This window comes from Cervus elaphus, chromosome 27 (genome assembly GCF_910594005.1).
Source record: "Cervus elaphus chromosome 27, mCerEla1.1, whole genome shotgun sequence".
Taxonomy (NCBI): domain Eukaryota; kingdom Metazoa; phylum Chordata; class Mammalia; order Artiodactyla; family Cervidae; genus Cervus; species Cervus elaphus.
The window spans coordinates 23,237,506-23,265,271 of NC_057841.1; the positions used below are offsets into that span (position 1 = coordinate 23,237,506).

General features: G+C 43.0%; 1 long non-coding RNA gene across 1 annotated transcript; it reads left to right on the top strand.

Moving 5' to 3' along the window:
- Positions 1–2,124: 2,124 nt before the first annotated feature.
- On the top strand, positions 2,125–26,558 carry LOC122684970. The gene is made up of 4 exons (XR_006338203.1): positions 2,125–2,178; positions 3,009–3,066; positions 8,730–8,890; positions 25,022–26,558. It is a non-coding gene; the product is annotated as an uncharacterized LOC122684970 (long non-coding RNA).
- The last annotated feature ends 1,208 nt before the right edge of the window (positions 26,559–27,766 follow it).

Here is a 27,766-nt window from a genome sequence, read left to right on the forward strand (position 1 = left end):
TATCCTCCTCCAGGGGATCTTCCTGACCCAGGAATCGAACCCACGTCTCTTTATATCTCCTGCATTGGCAGGGGGGTTCTTTACCACTAGTACCACCTGGGAGGCCCTCAAGATACTGTACTGTAATATTGAAAATGTTTTATTTTCTGTACTTGTTTTCTATGTACATATATTTGTGTGAAAAGTACCATAAACCTATTACAGTACAGTACTATATAGCCAATTGTGTTAGTCGGGTACCTGGGCTAACTTTGCTGGACTTACAAACAAATTGGACCTATGAATGCATTCTCAGAACATAGCTCATTCATACGAAGGGGACTCACTATAAAGCCTCACACACTGCCCTCTACAGGACAACGTCTTGCTCACCGTCCACTCCCTTTACCCCGCCAGATCCTTCCTCAGAGCAGGTATCCTCACCTGGCAGCTATCTTTGTATTGTCTTTCTTGTTCCCTTCATTAGAAGGCAAGTTTGCTGAGCCCAGGATTTTTTCTTTCTGTTCACAGCTTCATCTCTGGGACTTAGAACCTGGGAGGTACTCAGTAAGTATGGTTAGAAAAATGAATGAATGAATGAATGTCCAGAAACAAGGAAAGTCACATAGCATGGAGCTTTCTTTTCCTGTGGGTGCCTCAGAGCCTGTTACCTCCAGTTACGATGCACACAGGGCAGCTTGGATCAATGTAAACCAAGTAAACGCTGGAAATCATCAGTAAGCCATCCTGGACTGAGATTCAGAAGATGTGACATTTGGCTTGGCCTGGATCACTGACGCGTGTCTCAGGACTCCCTGAACCTTCACTTCTTTGTTTATAGAATAAAATAGTGTCTACAATTGTTCCTGGCACCAAATATCCAGGATTCTACAGGTTGGGGTCCAGAAAGAAGACAGAACAAAAGAACAGAGAAAATAAACAGAATCATCAGAAGAGTGATGACTGCTGCCTTCTTGCTCTGCCATGAGAAGTCGGCGTCACTCACCATCTCAGAAGATGGTACCTGGCACGTACCTGCTCTGGAAGCCCTGGGACCAGGACAGACACACAGATCAGGAAGTGCCGATGTCCTTTAGAGTGCTGTCCTCCCCAGAGGGAGGCCTGTTTATACACTAAGGGACAGTGATCTTATTTGTCAATGAATTATGCAACAACCCATTCAAGTGTACTAGCTGCTCACTGACCAACTCCATCACCTCAAGTCATAGCTTTGGAAACAGGAAAAGTAGAAGAAATGTATTTGGGGGAGCAGAAAACACAAAGTGCCTTTCCTGGGGAGGGGTGTGGGCATAAGGTCCCCACTTGTATGGGTCCTATATGTCATGCCAGAATGGGCCCTGGCAGGAGAGAAGATGAAAGAGCTCAGCAGGGATGCCCACCCCAGTATCACTGTCACACCTGTCACCATCCTAGGTTTCCTGGAGGCCCAACCTTGTTCTCCACACAAAGAAACCTGGAATCCCAGGTCAGAGATTGGAGGTGATTATTGATTCCATAAAATATTATTACATATTTTATTATATATTATATAGGATATTTATTATATACACACATATATATAGTAACTACTGGATATGGATGGGGTGGGTACAGAAATCCTAAAAGATCTGTCAGAAATCATCCCAATTAATCATCTCAATTTTTAAGTCCAATTTTAATCTATTTGCAAAAAGAAAAAAAAAAAATCAGTTTACACAAACCTGAGAATAAATTGACTTTCAAGCAGCTGGTTCAGACCCCAGCATCAGGGAGCTGGCAGGAAGGGAAGCAGGTCAATCTCTGCTGCCAGCATGCATTTTCCTCTGTTCTGGTCCCTCCTTCTCTGCCGTCCCCAGACCCCCGGACCCTGAGTTCTCCCCATACCTGTGCTCACTCACGTTCTACTCTCATTCCCACTGAGAGGCTTCTGGAATCCCGTTCGTCATCAAGGCCAGATTCGAATGGATCCCTCCCCAGCTTCCTGCGCTGGGCTTCTACCTTTTAGCGCATTTGGTAGATCAGGAGTCATCTGCAGGCTCCCCACGGCCTGAGCAGCCACTGCGCCAGGCTGCCCCGCCCCTTCCTCCCCTGGCTCCTCCCACTTCCGCCCTGAAAGGATCAGGTCCCAGAATCCTGTGGGAAGACGGTGGATCCGCTCATGTCCGGGAGCTCCTTGAAAAAATGAGCCTTGTTCTTAGGGTAAGCCTTGTTCTCAGCAGTCACCCCAGCACCAGCACCAGGGCCCGGAATGGGATGGATGCATAATAAATGGGTGTTGAACTAGTGAAGGAAGAAACAAGGAAATAAGTGAAACACACATGTACTCAGGAGTATGTATTCCGTCATAACTGTGCTCCCTGAGGCTCTATCCTGGGTCACCACCCCTCAGTTCATTTGCTTCTCAGAGCCTTCAGAATGCGGCTGGCTCTGCATGGTACCAGGTTATGGAAACAATCTTGAGACCAGTATTCTATCCAAAAATTACCTCCCGCCGGCGCCCTCGCCCTCAGTCCGTGTGCTATCTACTGCTGGTTCACAGCGTTATACATACACCGAGTTTGTAATCAGAATCTAGCAGAATCTATTTTAAATACACGGGGACTACGGTACATATGAATATGCTAATCAACTAAGCTTAATAGTTCTCGTTTGTATTAATGCAAATTAGGCAGCTGCATTTCCCACCAAATATTTTCCTTGGTATTTACTGACGAAATCAAGGTCCTTCTAATAAGTTCTAATATTTAATCTAAAAGCTCTAAAGAAGGTGCTTTCGTTGAGCATAATCTAATTTCACTGAGCAAAATTGCATCTAAAAGCAATATAAAGTTACAATTTGTTCCTTGTCAAATAGTAAAAATGGCCTTTAAATTTTACATGGTTTTGACCTTTGGTTTTTGCATTTCAATTAAACTTCCCCCAGAGCCCAGAGGATCAAATGTTCCTTGAGTGTGAATTAGGTCCCCGTGAGAGGCGGGGACTGGTCCTATGCTTCTTTTATATTCAAACTGACATCTGTCTCCCTTTAGACACAGAGCAGAAATGTACTCCCTCAATGGCTGAAGCAGAAGTAAACAGAAATACCAGGTATGAACAAAGTCTCATCTTTAGACCCTTGAAATTTCTACAAGTCAGTCTCCGAAATTCATTCCTGGATCAAAGCGCCATCTAGCCAAACTCCCTATCACGGGTCTGAGAGTGGCCCAACCTCCCCTTTAAGTCACCTTTGAGCAAGAATTTTACCTTTACGGCACTTGTGGACATCTCCTTTTTCTTAGGCTTGCTAAGAACCTCCGATGCAGAGGAGAGGTCATCCTTTGACTTTTGATAGATTCAGATGCTTGGGTCTGCAACTCTATGACTTCATTCAATAGCCATCCTCACTTTCCTTCTTGGTAACAGAGTTCAATTTTTATTCATGGCAATCATGCCCCCCAGTTAAAAGCCTACCTTTCCCAGTTTCTCTTGTAACTAATGAAACAAAAAGATAGAAACTAAGTCCTGGTTTCCTAATGACATGGTAGAACCACCTTACTGGCCCTAGCTGTTACCACCAGGGACCTTTTAGATGAGAGAAAGAAATCAGATGAGTTTTTTACATTTTATGCAGCTGAATCTAATCATAATTCTTGTAAAATTAAAGTAGTTAGCACAGTTCCTGGCACATATGTACTCAATAAATTATAGCAATTAGTCAAGAATTGGATAATTAGTCAAGATGACACATCATGGGAACCAACCAAGTACAGAGGAAGATAGAAAATAGACAACAACTCCATGTTTTCAAAGATGGAGCATATATTGAGAACTATATGTATATCACTTAATAATAACAATATCAGCATATTTGAGCTTATAGACACTGAGTATTATGCTAAGCATATTACATGTATTAACTCTTCTTTATCCCTAGCATTCATGCAGCACTAATAAATTGTAGGTCTTCAATAAATGGATGTTCAGTAAACAAATATGCTGACAGATAGATGACACCCCGCTTACATGTTTCTGAAACTGATGTGCTCACTGCCTGGGCAAGCTCTGCATCAAACGTCACACTGTCTCTTCACTTCCATAGACAGCATGTCCCCTTAATCATGGTATCTCTTCTTCTCCATAGACAGCAAATCCCCTTGACTGGGCAAGATCTAGGTCAAACGTCACACTATCTCTTCACTTCTATAGACAGAGTATCTCCTTCACTGTAGTGTCTCTTCATTTCCATAGACAGCATGTCCCCTTGACCGTGGTGTCTCATCTCTTCCATAGACAGCATGTCCCCTTGACCGTGGTGTCTCTTCATTTCCATAGACAGCATGTCCCCTTGACCATGGTATCTCTTCTCTTCCATGGACAGCATGTCCCCTTGACCGTGGTGTCTCTTCTCTTCCATAGACAGCATGTCCCCTTGACCGTGGTGTCTCTTGTCTTCCATAGAAAGCATGTCCCCTTGACCATGGTTTCCCCAGGATTGGAATCCTTTTCTCTCTAGCCAACTGAGGAATCCTCATATGTAAGTATCATATGTGTCTTTCCTCAAAAAGGGGAATTTATCAGTTCATCTCCCTGAGCTTTACAAATAGCATTCTTCAAGATTTTACCATCTCCCTGACCTGGGTGGTTCCAGGATGACAAGTTTGACAGAGTCCCATGTGAAGGTGTGTGTGTGTATGATGGCGGGGCGGGGGGTGGGGGGGTCCCCGGGTTGGGGGGTCCCCTCAGGGCCATCTGCCTCACCCTAGGGCTAAGCCAGTAGAGAATTCTGGAGCTTCCATAATAACCTACCAGGAACTTGGCACTAGCAGTGCTCATGTTCACAATGGTCTTCTGAGTTGAAATACTGTTATATCCAAAACACACTGAAGACCAGAGACATTGTGATTTCTTTCATTTTTTCACATTTACTGAGCATTTGTGCTGGGCAATAACTTTTGAGAATACAAGAGAAAATATGGCATATTAGTTTAAGGATCTCAGAGTCCACTAGGAGAGATAGACAAATAAATAAAACCCATGCATTTGGCTGGTGTTATAATGAAAGTATTAAATATCATGGGGATATATGTGGCTAATAAGAGTGGAGGTCCTGTTGGGGCCAAGCATAGGTGAGGGCAGAGATAAGAGGAACAAAGTAGGAAGGTATTTCAGGAAAAGAGTTCAGTTACACAGAGATGTTTGGATAACTGGAGCATAGACCTGATAGCTTTGTAATGTGTCCACTGACAGGCTGAACTACATTTCCCACAATTCCCTTTCTTGTATATTTATGATCAAGAGGGACCGCTGGGGACATTCCTGGGAGATTTAGCAGGTAGGAAGGCAGAAGTGAAGCAAAGGCCAGGAGGGCAATTTCACCACCTTCCCTCGGATCTTCCTTCAACACCTCTGGCTCCTGCCCAGCTTTGTGATACACCCCCCACCACTCACTCGCCCTGTTCCTGCATGATACTCGCATCAACAAGGCCGGAGGCAACCAGCCTCTGAAGCACAGGTCTCAGGCTGTGCTCATGGGGCTCAGCTTGTGCTTATGGGCTACAGCCTTCTCAGGATCTTCTTGTCCTGACCACTTGCCTTCAGACTCAATCTCCAGTATCAATGAGGAAACTGTAGCCTCATAGAACTGCTTAACCAGCTCCCACAATTGTGTAAGCCTGTAACAAAGCCTTTACTATATATACATGTATATATCTCTCATGGGTCTGCTCCTCTGCTTGAATCCTGACAAATACAGAATCCTCATGTACTACTGTAACAAACACCTAAAATGTGAGCATGGCTTTGAGACCAGACTAGAGACTGGAAGAATTTTGAGGAGCATGATGGAGAAAACCTGAAAATTACCTTGAGGAGAGTGTTAGTGAGTGTGTGCATGCGAAGTCACTTCAGTTATGTCTGACTCTTTGTGACCCCATGGACGGTAGCCCACCAGGCTCCTCTGTCCATGGGATTCTCCAGGCAAGAATACTGGAGTGGGTTGCCATGCCCTGCTCCAGGAGATCTTCCCAACCCAGGGATCGAACTTATTCCTTTTATGCCTCCTGCATTGGCAGGTTGGTTCTTTACCACTAGCATCACCTGGGAAGCCCCCAAAGTGTTAGTTGCTCGGTGGTGCCCACCCCATGGACTGTAGCCCACCAGGCTCTTCTGTCCATGGAATTCTCCAGACAAGAATACAGGAGTGGGTAGCCATTCCCTTCTCCAGGGAATCTTCCCAACCCAGGGATTGAACCCAGGTCTCCCACATTGTGGACAGATTCTTTACCATCTGAGCCACCAAGGAAGTCCAGACTGTTGGTAGACACACTCAAAAGGATAGTGCTAGTGAGAGCTTAGAAGGAAGTGAAGAACTTGTTAATAGAAACTGGAAGAAAGGGGATCCCTGGTATGTAGTGGACAGAAAGCTTAACAAAATTGTCATCTGTGTAAGGGGAAAGTAGGACTTACAAAGGACGAATTTAGTTATCTAGCTGAGTTCCAAGCAAAGGCATTGCCAGGTTTCATCCTGCTGCTTACAGTAACATGTGAGAGGAGACAGAGCTTGAGGGAAATACTGTTAAATAAAAAGGAATCAGGACTTGATGGTTTTGAAAATTCTCAGCCTCTCCAGGTGGCAAAAGATGCTGAAACCAAGAAACGACTTCCGAGCATGTCAGGAAAACAGGGCATAGAGTAGAAGTCCTATCTAATGATGAAACCACTCCCTTCCTAGAGCTTCCTGAATCATCTCTGATAAGCTTTTTTCATGCTCAACAATTTTTCAAGAACCAATCTATATGCATCTTTTTTTTTTCTAAATTTCAAGGATTTGAAGCTTAACCACACTCTCCCTCAGATCCTGGGCCATCACTTTCTCCCAGTTATCACCCTATGTCTCCCAGTGCCTTCTCTGGGGTCCTTTTCTCAAGTCCAGCACATAAACTGGTATTTACCAGAAGTCCTTGCTCACCTCTCCTGAGAGATTTTGTATCATCCCACACTTCAAATGTCAGTTTGCAGATTGACATCTCAACTGAAATGTGTATTCAGGCCCGTCCTCCCTCTTAAAATATAGTCTATCTACCCAACCTCCCTACTGGAAATCTATGCAACAATGTTCTAATGGCCCCACCTCACACATCCAGTGCTGATTTCTCTCTCTCTCTCTCTCTCTCTCACACACACACACACACACCCCACCACCACCACCACCACCACCACCCCCACCCCGAGCAAATCTCCTTTTCTAAGAGTTACCACCTAGTCTGTGAAACTGGATCATCTGACTAGAGCTAGTTCACCTCATTTGAGTCCTGGCTGTAGCTGACCGTGATAGCTTGGACAAGAATTTTTTTTTTTTTTAACCTTCCCGTGTCTCATCTTCTCTTAGGTTAATAATAGTTCTTACATCATTAGGTTCCTGTGAAGCTAATGTGAGTTCCACATGTAAAAGAAAAGAGTGCCTGACACATATTATGTTCTCCATGAAGCTTAGCTCTCAGTATTGTATGTCTTCATGAATTGTATCCCCCAAGAAGCCAAGGAGCCCTTGAACCCCATGATTGCCCTGCAATACCCAACTTTTCAATTAACCATCACACTTGATTCTACCTCCTAAATGCCTTCAGAATCCATCCATTTCTCTCCAACCCAACTGTCACATCTTTAGTTCAGTCCTTCATGATTCCCCTAGTGATCAGCAGCAACTCACGTCTGCCATCACCCCTTACCTGGGTTTCACGTGTTCTGTAACCATGACAACCCCACCCCATGATGCCTATGTTCAAATCCCTTCTCCATACTGTAACCAGAATATTTTTCTAAACTGAGGCTTTCATCATGACCCCCCCATGCTTAAGAGACCTTAAGAACAAGTCTTGAGGTTACGGCCTCCATGCTCTCTTCCCTCAATGCTCACAGCCCTCAGCCACACCCTCACCCCCTTGCCTCTTGTACTCCAGTCATTTTAAACTATTGGCAAATTTTGAACTCTTTGAACTTTTAAAATAGTCTTTCCCTAGAGTCTTCAGTGCCCCAAAAAAGGGCTTTTGGTGTCAAGGAATACCTCTATACTCACACCCATATGTTGATAATTGTCTAGGACTTAGCAACAGGTGACTAAGGTCTGTGGTCCTGGGGCTTGCCTGGGGAGGGGTGGGGGGGAGGTTAGATCAAGCCCCAGAGCAGTGCCTGCAGTTAGCCCTGGGCTGACTTCAGAATGCAGCTCCTGGCTGAATGTGACCCCAAACTCTGCCTTCTTTGCTTCCAAGGCAACAGATTAATTTGGGGACTGCAAGGTCATGATTCTAACCCTAGGAAAGGTCAGGTAACCCCACCAGTAGAAGCAGATCCTTCCTGCAATAGCAGAGGAGGTTTACACAAGGCCACTCAGATTGAAAGGTTTTTCTGTTACAGGGTGTGGGTTCCCTTTTTAAAAAAAAAAAAAAAAAACTTCTTTTTAAAAAAAAGTAGTTGAGAGGCTGTCAGGCAGCTCCGCGTCTCCATTAGAATTCAGAGTATTCCACGGTAATTACAAAACAGCTGTAATGGAAAATTGGTAGTCAAACCCATTTTCTAGCGACTAGAACGGTGAATGGGCTCCATTATGTTCCTAATTCTCATTAACTTAATTTGCATAGGAAACAATGAAGGAATACATAATGAGGTACAGTGGGCCAGCAGCCCAGCCCTCACCCCCGCAGAGCTGGGTTCACCCCCCCTGACCCACGCAAAGCAGTGCAGGTCGGTCTGCGCTCCATGCGGTGAACTTGCAGTTTCAGATTCGGAGCTGGTCCGGGACGGGGTCAGGTGGAAGAGGACTCCGGAAACCGCCTTGCACACGCAGTGAACACTCCATTTCTTCTCCCGCCCCCACCCGAGGAGCTGCTGGAAAGAGGAGGAACTGGAGCAGAAGGAGGAGGGAACTTGTTTGGGGGTAAGCAATTCCAGGCTTCGGCTGTGTGTGCATGCACGTTCCTTCCTACAAATCTGGTTTTAAGTGTAATTCGCCCTGGCAAAAGGATGAGATCAGCAGCCAGGGAGCTGGATGGGTTGTGGGCGCAGGGCTGGGTCTACCCTGGGCTCCCTCGGGAGATGAAGCCAGCAGGGCCTCCTCCCAGCCTCTGTTGTAAGGTGACCACATCAGACCAGAACCTTGGCTAGCAGAGGGGATGAGGCAGGGGTGGCTCACAGCCAAAACTCCAAGCTCCAACAGCTAAGCTATCTCCTGATTCCGACTACCAAGCTGTGAGTAGTGGAAAGTCAGAAGTTACTTCAGCGAACTAGATTATAAATTGGAAAAAAAGTGGCACATTCAACACACTGTTATTGACCATTTATGATATTTCAGACACTCCATTAGACAGTCTTACTGAATCCTAACCCTAGCAAAACTGCGAGATAAAATTGTGTCTGTTTTCCTAAGGAGGAAACTGAGGCTTGAGTAATTTGCTATGCTAGGCTATTTAGCTATTCAAAGACAAAGCCAAGACCGAGCTGTCTTCTGACCAAGTATTCCAGTTAGGTCAGCATTTCCCAAACTTCCTTATTCCATGGCACACATGGAAAATGATAATACAGCTGATCCTTGAACAAGCCAGTGGTCAAAGGCACTGACCTTCTGCAAACTAAAAATCTATATGTGATTTATAGTCAGCCCTCTGTATGCACAGTTTCACACCAGAAGATTCAACCAACTGGGGATCCTGCAGTTCTGTCATATTTATCACTGAAAAAAATTTATATATAAATGGACCTGCACAGTTCCAGTCTGTGTTCTTCAAGGGTCAACTGGAACCCCAGGTGAAGGAGAGGGGCTTGGAACCTGGAGAAGTTTGCATAACCCCCAACTCACCCCAACTGAATGAGAGGATTAACGTTCCAAGCCACATGAGTTGGAAAGTCTAGTCCATAGGGAAAAAATGTCAGCCTCCTGTAGAGATAATCTGAGACCCACCAGGAAGATGGGTGTATCCCAACAGTGTCACACTGGGTGAGACAGAAGTGCCTGAAATGCTTCTGTTACTTTGGATTCATTGTTGTCTTCCCCAGTCCCTCTTCTTAGATGTATATTTCTATGGATGGTGTATAACATTCACCCCATAAACAAATGTAATGCAAGGAGCATGTATCTTGAAGTTGATCTGCATTTGTTTCCTAACTCTGCCACTTAACAGCTGAAAGAGCTTATGTGGCTCACTTCCAGGGAATTTAACCAGAGAACCATCATACTCTTAAAACTCTGCAAATGCTTGCATCGTGGGTTTTGTTCTTGAGGTGGGAGAAAACCATTGATATGATGCAACCTGCTAAAAGGAAGAACAACACAGGCAAAATGACCAAAAACAAGTTTTTTCCAACAACCATCTTCTCCCAGCTGGTCCAAGACTGCCTCTTTCAGTCCCCAAATTTCCAACAATTTCCTGGGAACATCCTAACTCGTGGCCATTACACATGGTTTCTGATCTATCTAACAGCATTGTAAGATGGGTTTCATCATCACTGTCAGATGAGGAAACTGTCATAAGGGGTTAAAGCCACACAGCCAAGTGGTCTGTCCCATGTGGGTGCCCAGCTCTGTCTCACCCTGAAGCCGGGGCCCTATTTTTTGCAACAACTTGCTGCCTCTCCTTTAGCAAAACTCTGTACACCTAGAGTTGATGGCACACTCTGGCATTTCAGTGCATTCTCCATGCTCAGGAAGGTTGGGAAACCCAAGCATATCCCAGTTTTATCTGTTCCCCAACCTCATCCTTGGGTATGCTGTCTGCATCCAGGAGACGTGGATGGAACTTCTGGCTTGACCTGACTAATTGGATTGGTTCTTCAGGGGCTGTGTCCATGAGACCCAGACAGAGACATCCCTGCAAAACAACACAATACGGAGGTTCCTTAAAGAGCTTAAGATAGAGTTACCATATGATCCAGCAGTCCCACTCCTAAGCATATATACAGAACAAACAAAATTTCTAATTTGAAAAGAAACGTGTGCTGCCACATTCATAGCAGCACTATTTACAATAGCCAATAAGTGGAAGCAAATTAAGTGTCCATTAACAGAGGAATAGATAAAGAAGATGTGGGAAATGTGTGTGTGTGTGTGTGTGTGTGTGTGTGTGTGTGATGGAATACTACTCAGCCGTAAAAAAGAATGAAATAATACCATTTGCTGCAATATGGATGGGCCTAGAGATTATCATATTAAGTGAAGTAAGTCAGACAAAGAAAGATAAATACCGTATGATATCAGTTACATATGGAATCTAAAAAAATATGGAAATTAATTTATATCCAAAATAGAAACAGCTTCGCAGACATAGAAAACAAACCTATGGTTACCTGTAGGGGAGAGGTGGAGAGATAAATGAGGAGTTTGGGGTTAGGAGATACACACTACTACATATAAAATAGGTCACCAAAAGGACCTACTGTATAGCACTAGGAACCATATTCAGTATCTTATGTTAATAAAAACCAATATTGGAAAAGGATCTGAAAAAGAATATGTGTGTGTGTGTGTGTATGTAACTGAATCACTTTGCTATGTACCTGAAGCTAACACAACATTGGAAATTAGCTAGGCTTCGATTAAAATAAAATGCACTGTGAGATGAAGGAAGACAGAGGAAAACAACCAGTCTGCACTGCTGTGGACACAGCCCCCTCCTTTCTGAGTGTGCCTACCAGCAACCAGTTCATACAGTGCTTGCTGACTTTTGATTGATGAATTGACTAATAGCTCCCGAGTCTACTTACTATTAAGTACCTGATAGGTGCAGTCACTATACCAGGAGGGTTTGAGAATTTTATATCACTCCAGTTCATAAAGCATATTCTGGTTCTCTAAGTTTTCCTATTGTTACTCAGAACTGCATGCTTGGGATTAAGCATTAGAAGATGGCCATCCTTCTTGATGGCCCACACAGTTTGGGGATATACTGTAGTTTATGACAGGAAGAACCCCAAGAGACCAGGTACAGTGTTTAAATGCTTGTTCCATGTCTCCTCTGATTTTATAAACAAATATCAACTCACCTATTAACAAAGCACCAATCACAAGATGTGCCTGCTTCCAGGTGAATTGACCTTTAGATTCATTTTCCTGTGGTTCTCCAGTCATGATCCCTCATTGCTCTATAAATAAGAGAACAAAGTTGAAGATGTTCTAGGAAGATCCAGAGCTGGTTTGTTGTTCCCTTACTGAGTTCACTCAGTGGCACTTACACACATACAAAAACCCACTTGTGGCTGAAGTTTCCCATGCAGAGTTGCAGGTACTTGGTGTTCCCTCAGTAAAGAGCCTCTCGCTGTGTTCCTGGGAACCAGCGCCATACCGTACAGCTCTGCCAACTGCATCACTTTTAGATTCTGGGCTTTGAAACCAAATAAAAATTGATATGTGTGTAATCACATTTGTTTAATTAAAGTAACACATCTGTGCAGTAAATATTCCAGCACGAGCTGGTCAATAGCAGATCCTCAGCATGTACAGTAATAATTGACTAATGTAATTAAATGCATGTCAGAGTTTTAAAAGAAAATATAATGAGATTTCATCATTTTATATGTACAGGTAATTAGTTCTTAGGAATGTGAGTAAAAGCAAATTATCTACAGATTTGAACTATCAGCAGATAATTCAAATGACCTAGTTTGCCAGAGAAAATGGTATCTAAAAATGAGAGAAATTCAAATCAAAACAAACGTTCCCTACGATTAAATCTGAGAACTGTGTTAAGAAATGAGCATGTATAATTTTGCTGAACATGTTTTCATCGCACTTTCCTCTTGGATGAGTTGAGCCTTAGTGTGGGTACAGGTTGGAGTGACGTCTCTCCTGGCTCACGCTCTTCTACTGGTTCTTCAAGCATCCAGGAACCTGTTGGTACCAAGCTCTGGGTCATTCGAATTAGTATTTCTTTTACTTTATATTCAAGCTAACTCCATCTTCTGCTGCTTTCTAACCATTGCTTTTTGGCCTGAGAGTTGTCACGCTGAATTCGGGACAGCGTGTGCTCAGGGAGGCTGAGGGAAGGGCATTCCAAGAGTGGGAACAACACGCAGATGCAAGGGAGGAGGAAGCACGTGGCCTGTTTGGGAAGCAACAAGCTCAGTCTGACTGGAGAAGATTCCAGTAGGAGAAAAGAGGAAGCTGTGGCTGTGGAAATAGGCTGGGAAATGATGGGCAGAGACTTAAATACCGGCCAAGAAGCTGGAGCACCATTCCTCTGAAGGCAGTACAGAGCTGCTGAAGATGCTGTTTCTGCTACTTCGCTCAACACTGACCATACCAAGTGCTTCAAAACCCCCAGCACTCAGAGGACAACTCACTGCTCGGAAAAACAATCAAGTCCTCACCACCAAGCTTGGCAGGGGTGACATTAGAGCCCTTCTCCTCCAGAGTGGTTTAGAGTCTGGATGCTTCTCCATGATTCCTCACTTCAAACCCCTTTCCTTCTCAAAACTTCTCCGAGTGATGACCCTGGCCCCCTTCACAGTCCCTCTTAGTGGTCGCCTCTCTAGATTGTGAACCCTGTCTTGTGTGAATCGTATTGTCATAACCAGACAGTGGGTAGGACAGCACTGGTTTATTCTGTGCATGTAATTTTAGGTTTTTAATATGTAGACACAGGTTGTTTCATTGCATCTTTGCTGCCATGACCCTGCATCAGAAAACAACAGTAAGAAGATAGAATGACCATAACACAGGCAAGACACAGCCATCATTTGACAAGAGAGGGACACATTTTTCACTCATTGGAGGGCAGAAGCTACTGGTGATGCAGTCAGTGGTTGTACTGAGGGACACCCCCCACGAGTGAAAACTAACACCATACTTAAAGTCAACTATTATTGTTGTTCAGTTGCTCAGTCACGTCCAACTCTTTGCGACCCCATGAACTGCGACACGCCTGGCTTTGCTGTCCTTCGTGATCTCCCTGAGTTTGCTCAAACTCATGCCCATTGAGTTAGTGATGCCATCCAACTATCTCATCCTCTATATTATACTTCAATTAAAAAAAAAAAATGATCCATTATATTCCACATGGTCAAAACACCAAAACATAAAACAAAGAGGAAGCAATATTATAACAAATTCAATAAGACTTTTAAAATGATTTAAGATTATAAAAAAAAAACTGTATAGAAAATGATTCATTAGAAAATTGAGCCCCTGATGTTGGCCTCAGTTGATCCATGTGCCAGTCCACTTAACTAACCCACCTAGCGGGACCTTACCCAGAGTGCTATAATAAAAGGAATAATGGCAATGGGGTTGGGTGGAGAGAAAGGTGAGCGTGGAAGAAGGCAGAGAAGGAGGACGCACCTCCCAGCTTTTCTTAACCAGTAAATGCTTCCATAAAGAGGTAAAATTCTACTCTATTCTCTGGTTATTGTTGTTAGTCACAAAGTCATGTCCAACTCTTTGCACCCCCGGGACTGTAGCCCTACAGGCTCCTCTGTCCGTGTGATTTCCCAGGCAAAAATATTGGAGTGGGTTGCCATTTACTTCTCTAGGGGATCTTCCTGACTCAGGGATCAAACCCCTGAGTCCCCAGCTTGGCACTAGGATTCTTTACCACTGGGCCACCTGGAAAGCCCTTGGATTCCAATCAGTTGATCCACAAAATGGTTAATGCATACCTCTCCTTTGTACCTGTGAGGGTGTCTAAGTCACAGCTCTGTTCAGAAGCAGCTTGTGACCTAGGATCTGGGGCTCAGGGCCAATTGAACAAAGAAGACACGAGATGTCTTGGTGGACAGGCGAGGAGATGTTGGGGTCACACCACTGGGTTGCCTCCTATCAGTTTAAAGGACTCCAAATGGTCATCTGTCCTGAAGAAAAGCTAGTCACCGTTTCCCTATCAGATAGTCTCTGGTATCCAGAACTGGTCAGAATGCTTCTCACATGAGACCAGTGACCATGAGATGAGACAGTGTTCCACAGTTCCTTAGGCGTGGCCTGCCATCCATTAGAGTCCTGATCTGAGCACCAGTGGTATGAATGAGCTCAGAGAAGAGGCAGTTATGGGATAAAAGTTTGCAGAAGGAGGAGCCCAGAGAAGTGACAGGTAGATTGGGTTGACCAGGGTTGTTGAGCAATAGACACTGTAGTTGCCTCTCAAATGTTACCACTTTTCCTTTCTACAAACAGAATCAGAATGCAATTTGTGGACACAATGCACTCAGTTTCAAAGATCATTCCCTGGTCTCTCTTGCTATTAATGACTATGTGATACAGTTGTAAACAATGTGATATTAGTGAAATTCTTCTGGAGATACACATAAAGCACACCTTCTTGCATTACTCATTACTTCCAAGTTCCAAACAATTTTATTTTTTTTGCAGTAATGGTAAGAGGCCTGAAATCCCCATTTCATGGAAAAGAACCATCCTCAGACATGTCCCAATATAGAGTAAGTTCTTCCTGGTGATTCTTCTCCAGCTACTGACAAGGAAAGAGACCTGTTCAATGCTGGAGCCACTGATCTATGTCTCTGCTGGAGCCTGAGATGGTGCTGTGACCATCCCTTGCTAGACCAGTTCATTGCATACTGCCACTTGCTTGGCCAGGGCATCCAGGAAGCCTCGGCAACAGGAGAAGAAGCAACTCTTTCTCCACTGCTTCCCCAACCACTATCAACACCAGGAAAGGGATCTAAGGTGTCCACACCCCATCATCACTCACCTATGGACTTGTGACATCTATAATAGAGAGGAGGGAGGGCACACAGATGATCTTCAAGAGTCTCTGTGGGTATGGCAATGGCTGTGATGAATGCTGTAGTGAAAAGTATGATATGCTGGGTTCTAGGTTTGGAAGAAGCTCTTCCATCTTCACTTTGAGTTTGTTTAGGTCACAATGAGTCAAGGGACTAGAAGGCATCTCTAGCCACAGAGCATGCATCAGTGACTGAGGAGAGTCACAAAACCATGAAAGAGATCAGAAACCCTGGGAGTACCTTCTGCAGCCAACCAGGGGAGTTCTTGGCTGAGCAAAAAGCAGCCAAGAGGATGGAAACTGACCCTAATTGTCACAGCTTTCCAAGGTTGAACCTCAAAGAATAACCTTCCAACTTTCCCTCCCAAGCAGACAAGGCTTATGACCATGCTGGGTTGCTTGCAAACAAGAACTGTGAATGGAAGAAAGCTGGTTGTGAGAGGTACAGCAAAAATCTGTGTTTTAAAAAAAATCTGTGTTTTAAAGGTCAACTGTATGTAGTTAAGGAAAGGCCACACAGCCTAGATGAGGTTGGAAGAACCAAAGGGCAGGAACCCTAGCAGAGAGCAAGGAAGATGGAAGAATTTATTCGCAGAGGAGGGGTCACTTTCTAGCCTGTAGTAGGGAAGATACAGTTGACAGTTGAGTTCAGATAATAACAACCCAATAGGACAAGTACTATTATTACTTGGAAAATATCATTATTATTAATATCATTGCTATTTGTTAATGCAGATGAGGAAGATGAAAGATACACAGTCAGCCAGCACATGGCAGAAGGTCAAACTAAGGCTGTGACACTGAAACAAGCCTGAATTATCTTCTTTATTCCTTTGAGTCCCTAATTGCATGCTATGCCTATGCATGCATGCATATGTGTGTGTGTGTGTGTTGTATTGGAAAGTGGAAGTAAGGGGACAAGAAGAAGCTCAGAAGAAAAGTATGCTAGTAATAGATAGTCCTGAATGTCTAGCAGAGAGGTGTTCAGTTCATTTGACAGTAAAGAAGATCCATTGTAACTCCTTGAACCAGGGCAGAGACCATAAAAGCACTGTTTGGGAATGCTTAATCTTGCAGAGAGAATTGAATGATGAAAGCTTTGAGAGAAGGGCACTCGGCTTCAAGAATCAAAGTTATCCTGGTTCCCCACTCTGCCACTGAGTCAAGAATAAACAGCTAGTTTGTCATATTCCCCCTTCAGTCTTGCTGTATTCTTTCTGGAATGGAATGAAGGTTACTGACTATGATTACTTGTATCAGGATTTTGGGGGGCTCCAAAATCACTGCAGATGGTGACTGCAGCCATAAAATTAAAAGGTGCTTGCTCCTTGGAAGAAAATCTATGACCAACTTAGACAGCATATTAAAAAGCAGAGACATTACTTTGCCAACAAATGTCCATCTAGTCAAAGCTATGGTTTTTCCAGTAGTCATGTATGGATGGGAGAGTTGGACCATAAAGAAAGCTGAGCACCAAAGAATTGATGCTTTTGAACTGTGGTGTTAGAAAAGACTCTTGAGAGTCCCTTGAACTGCAAGGAGATCAAACCAGTCAGTCCTAAAGGAAATTAGTCCTGAATATTCATTGGAAGGACTGATGCTGAAGCTGAAGCACCAATACCTTGGCCACCTGATGCGAAGAACTGACTCATTGGAAAAGAGCCTGATGCTGAGAAAGATTGAAGGCAGGAGGAGAAGGGGATGACAGAGGATGAGATGGTTGGATGGTATCACTGACTCAATGGACATGAGTTTGAGCAAGCTCTGGGAGTTGATGATGGATAGGGAAGCCTGGCATGCTGCAGTCCATGAGGTCGTAAAGAGTCAGACATGACTGAGTGACTGAACTGAACTGAACTGGTCAGGATTTTTACCTCTGAGAGGTTTTCTCCTTAAAAATACAGAAATTTGTTGAATCTTCACTGGTCCTCATTTCATATGAAAGAGAAATATCACGAACAACACTGTTCCCAGCTACATTCTAGGGCTGAAGTTAATCCCCCTTCTAAGGAGAAAACCCTATAAAGAGAGCCAAGCAGAGAAGGCAGCCCTGTATCTTAAAAGATGGGATAGAAACTTGGAAGAGATGGTGTCAGGGTCTCCTCCAACTCTGTGATATCACGATGATGAGATTCTAAATCTTGAAAATGTGTCAGGTTCAGCTTCTGCTTTAAGCAGACCTACAATCCTGGAGGAAGCTCAGTTCTTGAAGCGTGCCAAGCCTTTCTGCATTCCAGGATCTTGGCACTTGCTGCTTCCTCTTCCTGGATGGCTCTTCCTCTCACTCTGCAGAGCTGGCTCATTCTCTTTCTCCAGGTACTTGCTTTAAATGGCTCTTGCTCACAGAGGGCTTTCTTAACTGCCTACATAAGTAGATCACTCTATCTTTTTTTCACCTTAGAATCCTGGTTATTTCTTGCACGAATCTTACCACACTCTCGTAATCTTATGATTTGTTTGTTTGTTTTATATTTATCTCTCCAACTAAGATACTAACTCCACAGATATGTCTCCTGATGGATTCCCAGGATGTGGCACAGTGTTTGGCACATAGTGGGCACTCAAGATGGATGTAAGGAAGGATACATGAATGGATGGATGATGGATGAAAGGAAGGAAGGATGGATGGATGTCTAATGGAGGAATGGGTGTTGGAGGTGTGGATTAATGATGGATGGAATGAGGGAAGGATGGATAGATGAATAGATGGGCAGATGATGGATGGATGGGTGGTGAATGGATAACTGGAGAGAGGGAAAGATGAGAGGGAGGTAAGAATGATTGGACTCATTAAGTATACAATGAAAAAAGTTATCTGAGGTCAGAGGGTTTGGAAAATAAGTTCTCTTTCCTTCTTGGAGATTCACAGCACACATTAGCAAATTAAAGTTTCTGAAAATTCCCCAGTAAGAAAAAAACTTGTTTGATTTTCTTTAACCCAGCATTTCCTAAACTTATTTTAACTCAAGATACTTCCTTTCTGTGATACCCTTACTTAACATTCTGCCAAAGAGTGTTCTTTAAAACACCAGTTTAGAAAATCTACTCCTTTATAAACATTGCCATGTTGAATAGTAATTATTTTTTTTAATTCTCTTTCCAGGCTGTGAAGTCCCAAAGGATATAGACTGAGATTTACTCATCTTTGTAACTCCAGTGTATAGCACAGTGCCAGGCACACAGAAAATGCTCAGAAATAATTGACTAATTGAGAAGGAAGGAAAGAAGAGGATAAGAGGAAGGGAGGAGGAGATGGAAGGATAAAGGGAGAGAGAAGAGAGGGAGAATGTAGCTGGTTAGTAGGTAATCACTTCCTGCTATGTACCTTCAATTGACTTGGAGGCAAATAATAAAATGCTAATAATGACCTTACCAAATCAGAAGTCAAAATTACATTAACCATCTCAGATAAATTCTAGATTAGTAATTTAACTCGGTTAGGATTAGAGTTCATTCACACTAGACACCTCCTGCCACCATCCCACACACACACACGCATGCAGGCATAAAGTTCTTATGATGGGCTGTCTACTATTTCTTAGAGTCTGATAATTACTATATTTACAGTGTTAGCAACAGTATCATCTGCTGGTTAAGAGTATAGGCTTTGAAGTCAAATCCAGTCTCCACCATTGTCTGAATCTAGCCTGCTCTAACTAAAATATGGTAGACTAAGTGGCTTACACCATGGAAAAGGGCATGGCAACCCATTCCAGTATTCTTGCCTGGAGAATCCCATGGACGGAGGAGCCTGGTGAGCTACAGTCCATGGGGTCGCAAAGAGTCGGACATGACTGAAGCGACTAGCAGGCATGCAAGTGGCTTAAAGGGCTTCTCTGATGGCTCAGCAGGTAAAGAATCTGCCTGCAATGCAAGAGACACAGGAGACACAGGTTTGGCCCCTGGGTCAGGAAGATCCCCTAGAAAAGGAAATGGCAACCCACTCCAATATCCTTTCCTGCAAAATCCCCTGGACAGAAGAGCCTCATGGACTACAGTGCATGGGGTTGCAAAGAGTCAGACATGACTGAGCGACTAAACATGCATGGTAGTCACATACAAGTGGCTGATAAACAACAGGTATTGATTTCTTACAGTTCTGAAGGCTGACAAGTCCAAGTGCACTGGGCAAATTCAGCATCTGGTGAGGGCTGCTTCCTGGTTCATAGATGATGGTCTTCTCAGTGTCCGCACATGGTGGAAGGAATAAGGGGAAATCCCATTCATGAGGACTCCACACTCATGATTTAATCACCTTCCAAAGGCCCCACTTCCAAATACTGTCACATTGGTTTCAACATGTGAATTTTGAGAGGACACCAACATTCAGTTTATAGCCACCATTTACTAATTGTATGAGTTTGTCAAAATACTAACCCTTCTAAGACTCAGTTTCTTCATATGTAAAATGCAGATGGTAATAGTGCAATTTACATAATCACAGTGCTGCTATGAAGACTAAATTAGATAAATATGCCAAGGGCTTAGGACAATGCCTGGTATTCAACAAGTAATCAATAAACTACTGCTACCTCTGGGACCCCCTTCCTGGTGATGACACCAGGAGCCAAGACTTTTCATCTCCAGGTGAAGCATGCCACAAGAAATACTAACTCTGACAAGCAAAACTCAGACTGTAAGATTTCAGGCCCATAAAAGGACAATTTCAGGGACTGGGACTTTTCCAATCTTACCCCAAGACTCTTATCTCCCCTTTGAACATCTTGTGAGATTGCACACGATCCCGTTTCATCTGGTACTTTGTAGATGCTCTCTGCACCAAGGGGCTGGTGGGGAACTGCAAATAAGCATACCTTCTTGGAAGAAAATTCAACCCACAGTGACTTGTAGAAATGCACCTGGAGCTGGCTTTGTCCCTCTCCTGCCTTGTAATCATGTAGAATTCATTCCTTCTTTTCACACTGCTTTTTGGATTTCATGAATTATAAACACAGGTACTTTTTATCTGCAGTTTCTGTGCATATCTAGGGATGAGAAGAGTTGAAAGGGCCACAGGAGGCAGGAAGGGGCATAGTCTTGACCTTGGATGGGATTAGGGAGGAGTGAGGTTGGGAGGGGGTGTGGTTTAAAAATTAGCACCTACCCACGACTGAATACAAATACCTAAGGAAGACCCTTTGAAATGAATTGAATACAAGTATGGAATGAAAGAATTATTATTTTAAAAGTGGATTGTGATTGAAAACAAATACAAGTCCCCTTTTCTGACTTCAGCTGTGCCCAGTCACTGCCCAGTGGAAGAGTTACATGCTCCAAAAGCTGAAAGGAACTCAGAGAATCATATAATCCCCTGCCCCTAGACAAGATTCACTTCAAATCAGCTCAGATAGTCTTTACTTCTCTTTTAAATAAAATTTAAACCTATCTAGAAAATCCTAGACTCTCAGAGGTGGAAGGGAAGCCTTCCTGAAATTCAGCACCATGGACAGATGGCTATATAGGCTTGGAGGGCGGAGGAGGGTGGGTTCAAGAGCTGCAGCCCACATCTTTAATCTTTAGAAAGTTAGTTCTCGTGTCGAGCTGAAATCTGCTTCACTGTAACTTCCATCTGCTGTTCCAGTTCTGCCATTTAGAGCCGGGCAGAGCGGATGTGTTCACTTCCATTAGATATCCTTTCAGATTTCTGACCCCCACTTCCCAGCGCCCCTCCTCTGCACTGAAAACCCTCCTTTCCTTTGAACATTCTCCCACATGCTATAGTTTCTGTACCCTTTACCAAGCCAGTGACCTCCCTGTGAAGCCACTTTGGTTATTGTGTATCTTAAAATGCGTCTCCTGGAACTGAATCCAATGCCCCAGATATGTTCAGACAATGTAGAACAGCAAAGGTAACCAGTGGTTAAGAACAGCAGGCTTTTTCAATGAGATACCCTCGGTTCCACTATGTCCTAACTCTGTGTCCTGGCACAGGTTAAACTTTCAGAACCTAGATTATGATTATGCTCATCCATAAAATGGGCATAATAAGAAGGTTGTCAAAAGCTGCAGTCATGTGTAAAAAGCTTTAAGCACAATGCCTGGCACACATGGTTGGTAGAAAATAAACAGTGGCTGAAATGAATGTACTCCAAAACTTTGACCACCTGATGTAAAGAGCTGACTCATTGGAAAAGACCCTGATGCTGGGAAAGATTGAAGGCAGGAGGAGAAGGGGACCACAGAGGATGAGATGGCTGGATGGCATCACCAACTCAATGGACATGAGTTTGAGTAAGCTCCAGGACTTGGTGATAGACAGGGAAGCCTGGCATGCTGCAGTCCATGGGGTTGCAAAGAGTTAGACACAAATGAGCGACTGAACTGAACTGAAATGAATGTTGGTATTATTTGCATTATTAGACATGATATCCCATTAACTGTAAAATTTTTAACAGCTATTCATTCTGTTGATTCACAAAAGATGTCAGCCAAAATGCAAATTTTTGTTTCAGTTGTCATCTAGCAAACATCTCCCCTGTCTTCTATTTGTACAACTTATAATTTGAATCCAAATTCAGAATTTGTCTGTATTCATGTTTATCTGCTGGCTCATTAGTCCAACCTATAAGCATTGTGTTTTATGGTAGTAAAAGAAAATATCTTTCCTTGGCCATGAACTGCAAAACTCAACCATACAGCAAATTTAGGAGCTTTTCTAACGTAAGCAGAATCCCTCATGTTTTCTTTTCCCACTTGGGTCTCCAGCATCTAAATTTCCACCATTAGGAATTTAACGTATGGGTTTGTTCAATAAGTTAAATGCATGCTTGTCGGATGCCTTCTCTACAGCAAGCACTTCTCCAAAACTTGGGGCTATGCAGTAGATGAGACAGGCAAGACTCCAACTCCTACTCCCATCAAGGATACATTCCAGAGGGGAAAATAAACAAGCAAGAAGTACGTGCCCCAGATAAGTTCAGACCAGAAATGTTACAAGGAAATAAAGCAGATGGTAAGATGAAGTGGGATGTGGGTGGGGAGAGGACCACTAGTTTGAGTGGTTCCAGGAGGCACTCACTCACTAAAGTGAGGCTAAGAGCTGCCAACCCAACAGATGCACGAGTCAGCACTTCCTTTTCAGTCTCTTTGGTTGTTCCTTTTTTATAGACATGAAAGACACCAAATTATATGTCGTATAAAGGTAGTCAATTGCTCTATCTTCAAGAATTCTAAAAGCCTGGGCAGATTATCTACCTGCCACATAGGTGGTGGACTCATCAGTCTCCTTTGCATGGGTGTGGTAATCTGGAGCATCACTTGCTCTTTGGAAATTATGGGAGTAATTAAAATAGGAAATTTTTGCTAAATTGATTCACTTGAGAAACAAATCTGATGTGATCCATAAGGAGCTGGTACAGTAGATTTAGTTGGTGGGCAGAATCTGGAACTTGTTTTTCTAGAGCTCAGATCAAGGAGGGTCCCCACTCACTCCCCAGATCTCCCCTAGTTCAGTGTCCAGAGCACCACCCTCACTGAACAAGGTTCTCATAGAGACCTCGCTCTTTCTAATCAAAGGATTACAGGTGTTGGCAAAGGACTTGATATCTGCATTATTTTCTCCAGAGTTTCAGACAACCTGCCCATTCATAGCAATTTGGCCTGCTCTCTTCCCAAGGTGGCCTCTTGCTAGACAAGTCAGGGACTTTGCTCTTGTCAAACTCTATTGAAATCATATGAGAAAATGAGAAACATAACAGTGCTAACTAATAAATACACCTTGTCAGAATCTGGGGGGAATATCCACTGGTTACATAGGTCTGGAGCTAAGGTGCAGGTTAATTGGCAGGTAAATTTGATGAGGAAAACAAAGCCACAGGCTTTAGGCAATGGTCTTGCTTTTTCTTGTGGAATAAATCTTAAATCAGAAATCCAAGCTCAATTTCGCAAGATGTTGGACCACACACTCACTGTTGCAAAGAGGGGTCTTCTTTCTTAGGTAATGAGGGTGCTCTGCACCCCACCTCATCCCACCATAAACCCCTCACTGATGCCTTCAACATATATTCTCAGAGTAGGATTTTCCTGAAGTAAAGCCATGTGTTGGCTGTAGTTATGTATCTAAGTGAAAATTCATAGAAAACTTTTTGGAAGGATTCAAACACAGAGATGTTCCCTCAAAAGAAAGGTCTTCAGGAAATGTTTGTCAAATAGGATCTTTCTAAATATAAGATCTTATATTTCTAAGGAGAATGTTTTCAAGAATTACTTGTGCAATGAAAATAAATTGCATAAAAAGGAGCACACATACACACACACACACAGCACTACACATACACACACTTCTAGCATCTGGTAAGAAGTGAACCAGATAGACTATAAAGGGAAAGAAAACAGGTTCAAATTTCCACTCAGCACTAAATATGAGAACACATCAAAGAAATACATAAAATTTCTGGGGAAAATTCTGCAATCACTCTGTACAAACTATATGAAAATGACATATCTTCTGAATGGAATGGCTCAAAAGCATGTCAGTTAATCCAGTAATAAACCATGTTAAATAATTCAGAATAAAAAAAATTGGAGTTGAAAGGGATGGAAGTGAGTATCAGAATCATTTGCATGTAGAATCAGGTCTAAATGGTTGTAGGAAATGTGGATGCCAAGCAAAATGAAAACATTTTTAATTGAAAGAATATATAATATAAAAAGAATTAATTATTAATATTCTGGTTCTGAAATTCCTCAGTAACCACAAAAAAAACAGGAAGTGAATAGAAAGCTAAAAGCATGGCATGCAGTAAATGGCACTAATTTCCTCATCTGCAGAGTAGGCAATCGACCGTTTATGCTTCATTTGGGCAAGTTACTTCAACTTTCTGTGTCTGTGTTTCTTACAGTGAAAACTAAATGACTAAATACACATACATTGTTTAGCACAATGGATGGCATCTATTAAGAGATCAACAGACATTAGCTATAATCATAATACCATAATTATCATTATTATGTTGACTTTGATACTTGTAAAAATACAGGAGTATGTCTACCTACTCAGTTTTCAGAAAAATTAAAAACCAGATGCATACTTACCAATTCTGAAGAGAAAACAAAACCAAAGAAAATACAACATAAAGATGAATGACAGAAAACCAAAAAAAAAAAGAAATAGTAAGAAGCATAAAGTAAAAGGTAAAAGGATGAAAAATGAACACATGTGCAAGGTGCTCTCAGCTACACATATTGAAACCCTGATGTAAACTGGCTTGAAGCACAAAACAAAAAAGATCTGCCTAATTTTATGTAACAGGAATGCAAGACATAAGACAGCCACAGGGCCATTGAGTCAGAAGTCCAAAATTGTCTTTAAAAACGCAGGTTCTTCTCATCTCTTTATTCTGCAGTTCCTGTGAGGATTCCATCATCAAGCAGATGGCAAGAGGACACCCCATGCCCTATGGCAGCTCCACGTGCAGCGTCCAGACTTGATGAGGACTCATAGAAGACAAGAGATTGCCCTCTGCTGTGGCTTCCTCAGAGACAAAGACATTTTCTCCAGAAAAGCCCTCAAACTCATTTCCTTTTCAGTATGTTGGCCAGAATTGAGTTACCCGCTGATTCCTGAGCCAATCACTGGCACAGGGTGGGGTTACATTTACACCAGTCAAGCCCACCTCAGAGTTGGGGGTGGACTCAGGTTCTCCCCAAACCGGAGGTGATTTCCTGGAAAGATCTGGTGTCCATTAGGACAAAGCAAGAGAGAAGAGATGCTGTGCAGAGGACAGCAATGTCCACTACATGTATCAGTTTGGAAAAAAGCTATCAATCTAATTAACTCCCTCATTAATAGACAAAGGCTTTTTATGTTTGCTCAAAGTACAAAGTACACAAGATACAACTCAGACAAGGTCAGAAATAAAGGTTAAATGCTTAGCCAAGATATATGTACACAAAAAGGAAACAGGGATAGAAATTGCAAACAAAGCATTAAATAGGCCAAGAGGGGCATTTTAAATTGATTGTAGATGTTTACGATTAGGATACAACAAATGTGTATCTTCATCGCATATCATAAAATGTAAAGCAAGGGCCTCCCCGGTGGTCCAGTGATTAAGAATCTGCTTTCCAATGCAGGGGATGCAGATTCTGTCCCTGGCCAGGGAACTAATATCTCACATGCCTCAGGGCAACTAAGGCCACAGGCTGCAACTACCGATCCCAGCTGCCTCCACCAGAGAGCCCCCAGGTACAGAGCCCACACATTGCAACTACTGAGGAGCCCTCATACCCACAACTAGAGAGAAAGAAGTCCATGTGCCACAAGAAAAGATCCCACATGCTACATGCTGCAACCAAGACCTGACTCAGACAAAAATGAGCAAATAAATAAAGATTTTTTTAAATGTAAAGCAGAGTTTCTGAAAATGAGAACATTAAGAGCCACGCAGTAATCACGGAAAAGTTGGACACATTTCTACCAGGTTTTGGCTGATCACGTTGCCAGCAAAGAGTGGAAGCTTCCAAATAATATAATTAATAATGCTTATTTAACACATTTCTAATTTAAATGTCTCCTAACTGCTCTAGTCTGGGCTTAAAAGAAAATTCAGTTGATGGTGCCAGTGAGGATCACTGTAGGCACCCATCTGCCCAGGCAGCCAGTAACACCTTGAGATGTCTCTCTGCTGTTCTTTCAGTCCCTCGGGGCTCCTAACCCCCAGGGCTGCCGCATCAATAAAGAAGACCAAGTCCTTACGCCCATCTGCTCAGGATGCCTCTTCCAGCTATCCGGCCGCCATCTTTGTTGCATCTGGGTCAGTTCCACTGCCCATCCCCCTTGCAGAGGCCTCATTTCCCTTTCCTTCTCTACAGAAGACTAGAAGAGACTTTTAAAAAAAAAAATGTTATTGTGAGTATGGTTGATTTATAATGTTGTGTTGGTTTCAGATGGACAGTAAAGTGATATGGTTATGCTGCTGCTGCTGCTGCTAAGTCGCTTCGGTCGTGTCTAACTCTATGCAACCCCATAGACGGCAGCCCACCAGGCTCCTCTGTCCCTAGGATTCTCCAGGCAAGAGTACTGGAGTGGGTTCCATTTCCTTCTCCAATGCATGCGTGCATGCTAAGTCACTTCAGTCGTGTCCAACTCTGTGCGACCCTATGGACAGCAGTCCACCAGGCTCCTCAGTCCACAGGATTCTCTAGGCAAGAATACTGGAGTGAGTTGCCATTTCCTCCTCTGATTCAGTTATACATATACATAAAGCTATTCTTTTAAAAATTCTTTTCCCATATGGGCTATTATAGAGTACTCAGCAGAGTTCTCTGTGCATCTTTTGTCTTATGTCCAAGAGCAGATTAAGGCCTTTACCAAGTCTTTACCTAGTGCTCTAAAAAAGAGAAAGAGAGGAAAGATTATCCTTGCCAAAAGATGTGCTGACTACAGAGAGTAACCTCCCCCAAGCTGCCCTCCCTCCTCCACTCTTGCCCTATCCCAGAGATTCACCTTCCTGTCCAGCTGTGCTCTAGGATATCTCCTTAGAAAGTTTGGACTCCCCTGGTTTGACCCTTCTTCTGGGCACTAGCAACCAGGGGAAGGTCAGTCAGCTTCAGTTGGAATCACTCCTTTCACACACATCTGGGTGTGCTCTGGTCCCATCAATGGTACCAATCAATCATTTTACATTTCTGTTAAGTTTTCAAAACTTGCAGGACTAAGTTTCATCTTGGGTATCCTATACAGACATGTAGCTAACTCTATATACTGTCAACAGAGAATACTGTATCTTTTCAAATATGCATGAAGCACTATGAAAATGAATGCTATACTAACCATGATAAAATCTGAATCAGATGCTAAGAGGTGACATTTTGCAATTGAGTTACAAAGAGCAGAAACATACAAATACAACTATTTGGAAAATGAAAAAACATTCTTAAATCACACTAGGTCTAAAATGTTTAAATGACCATTTAGAAAATCATAACAAATGGAAAATTATATATAAAACCATTTGTGTCACAACCTACAAATCTTAGTGATAATTATAAAATTAATTTTATTCAGTAAAATTTAAAATGAAATATGAAAATGAACAGAACATCCAACTTAGTTATCAGGTGAAAAATAAAACAAACCCAATGGAAGC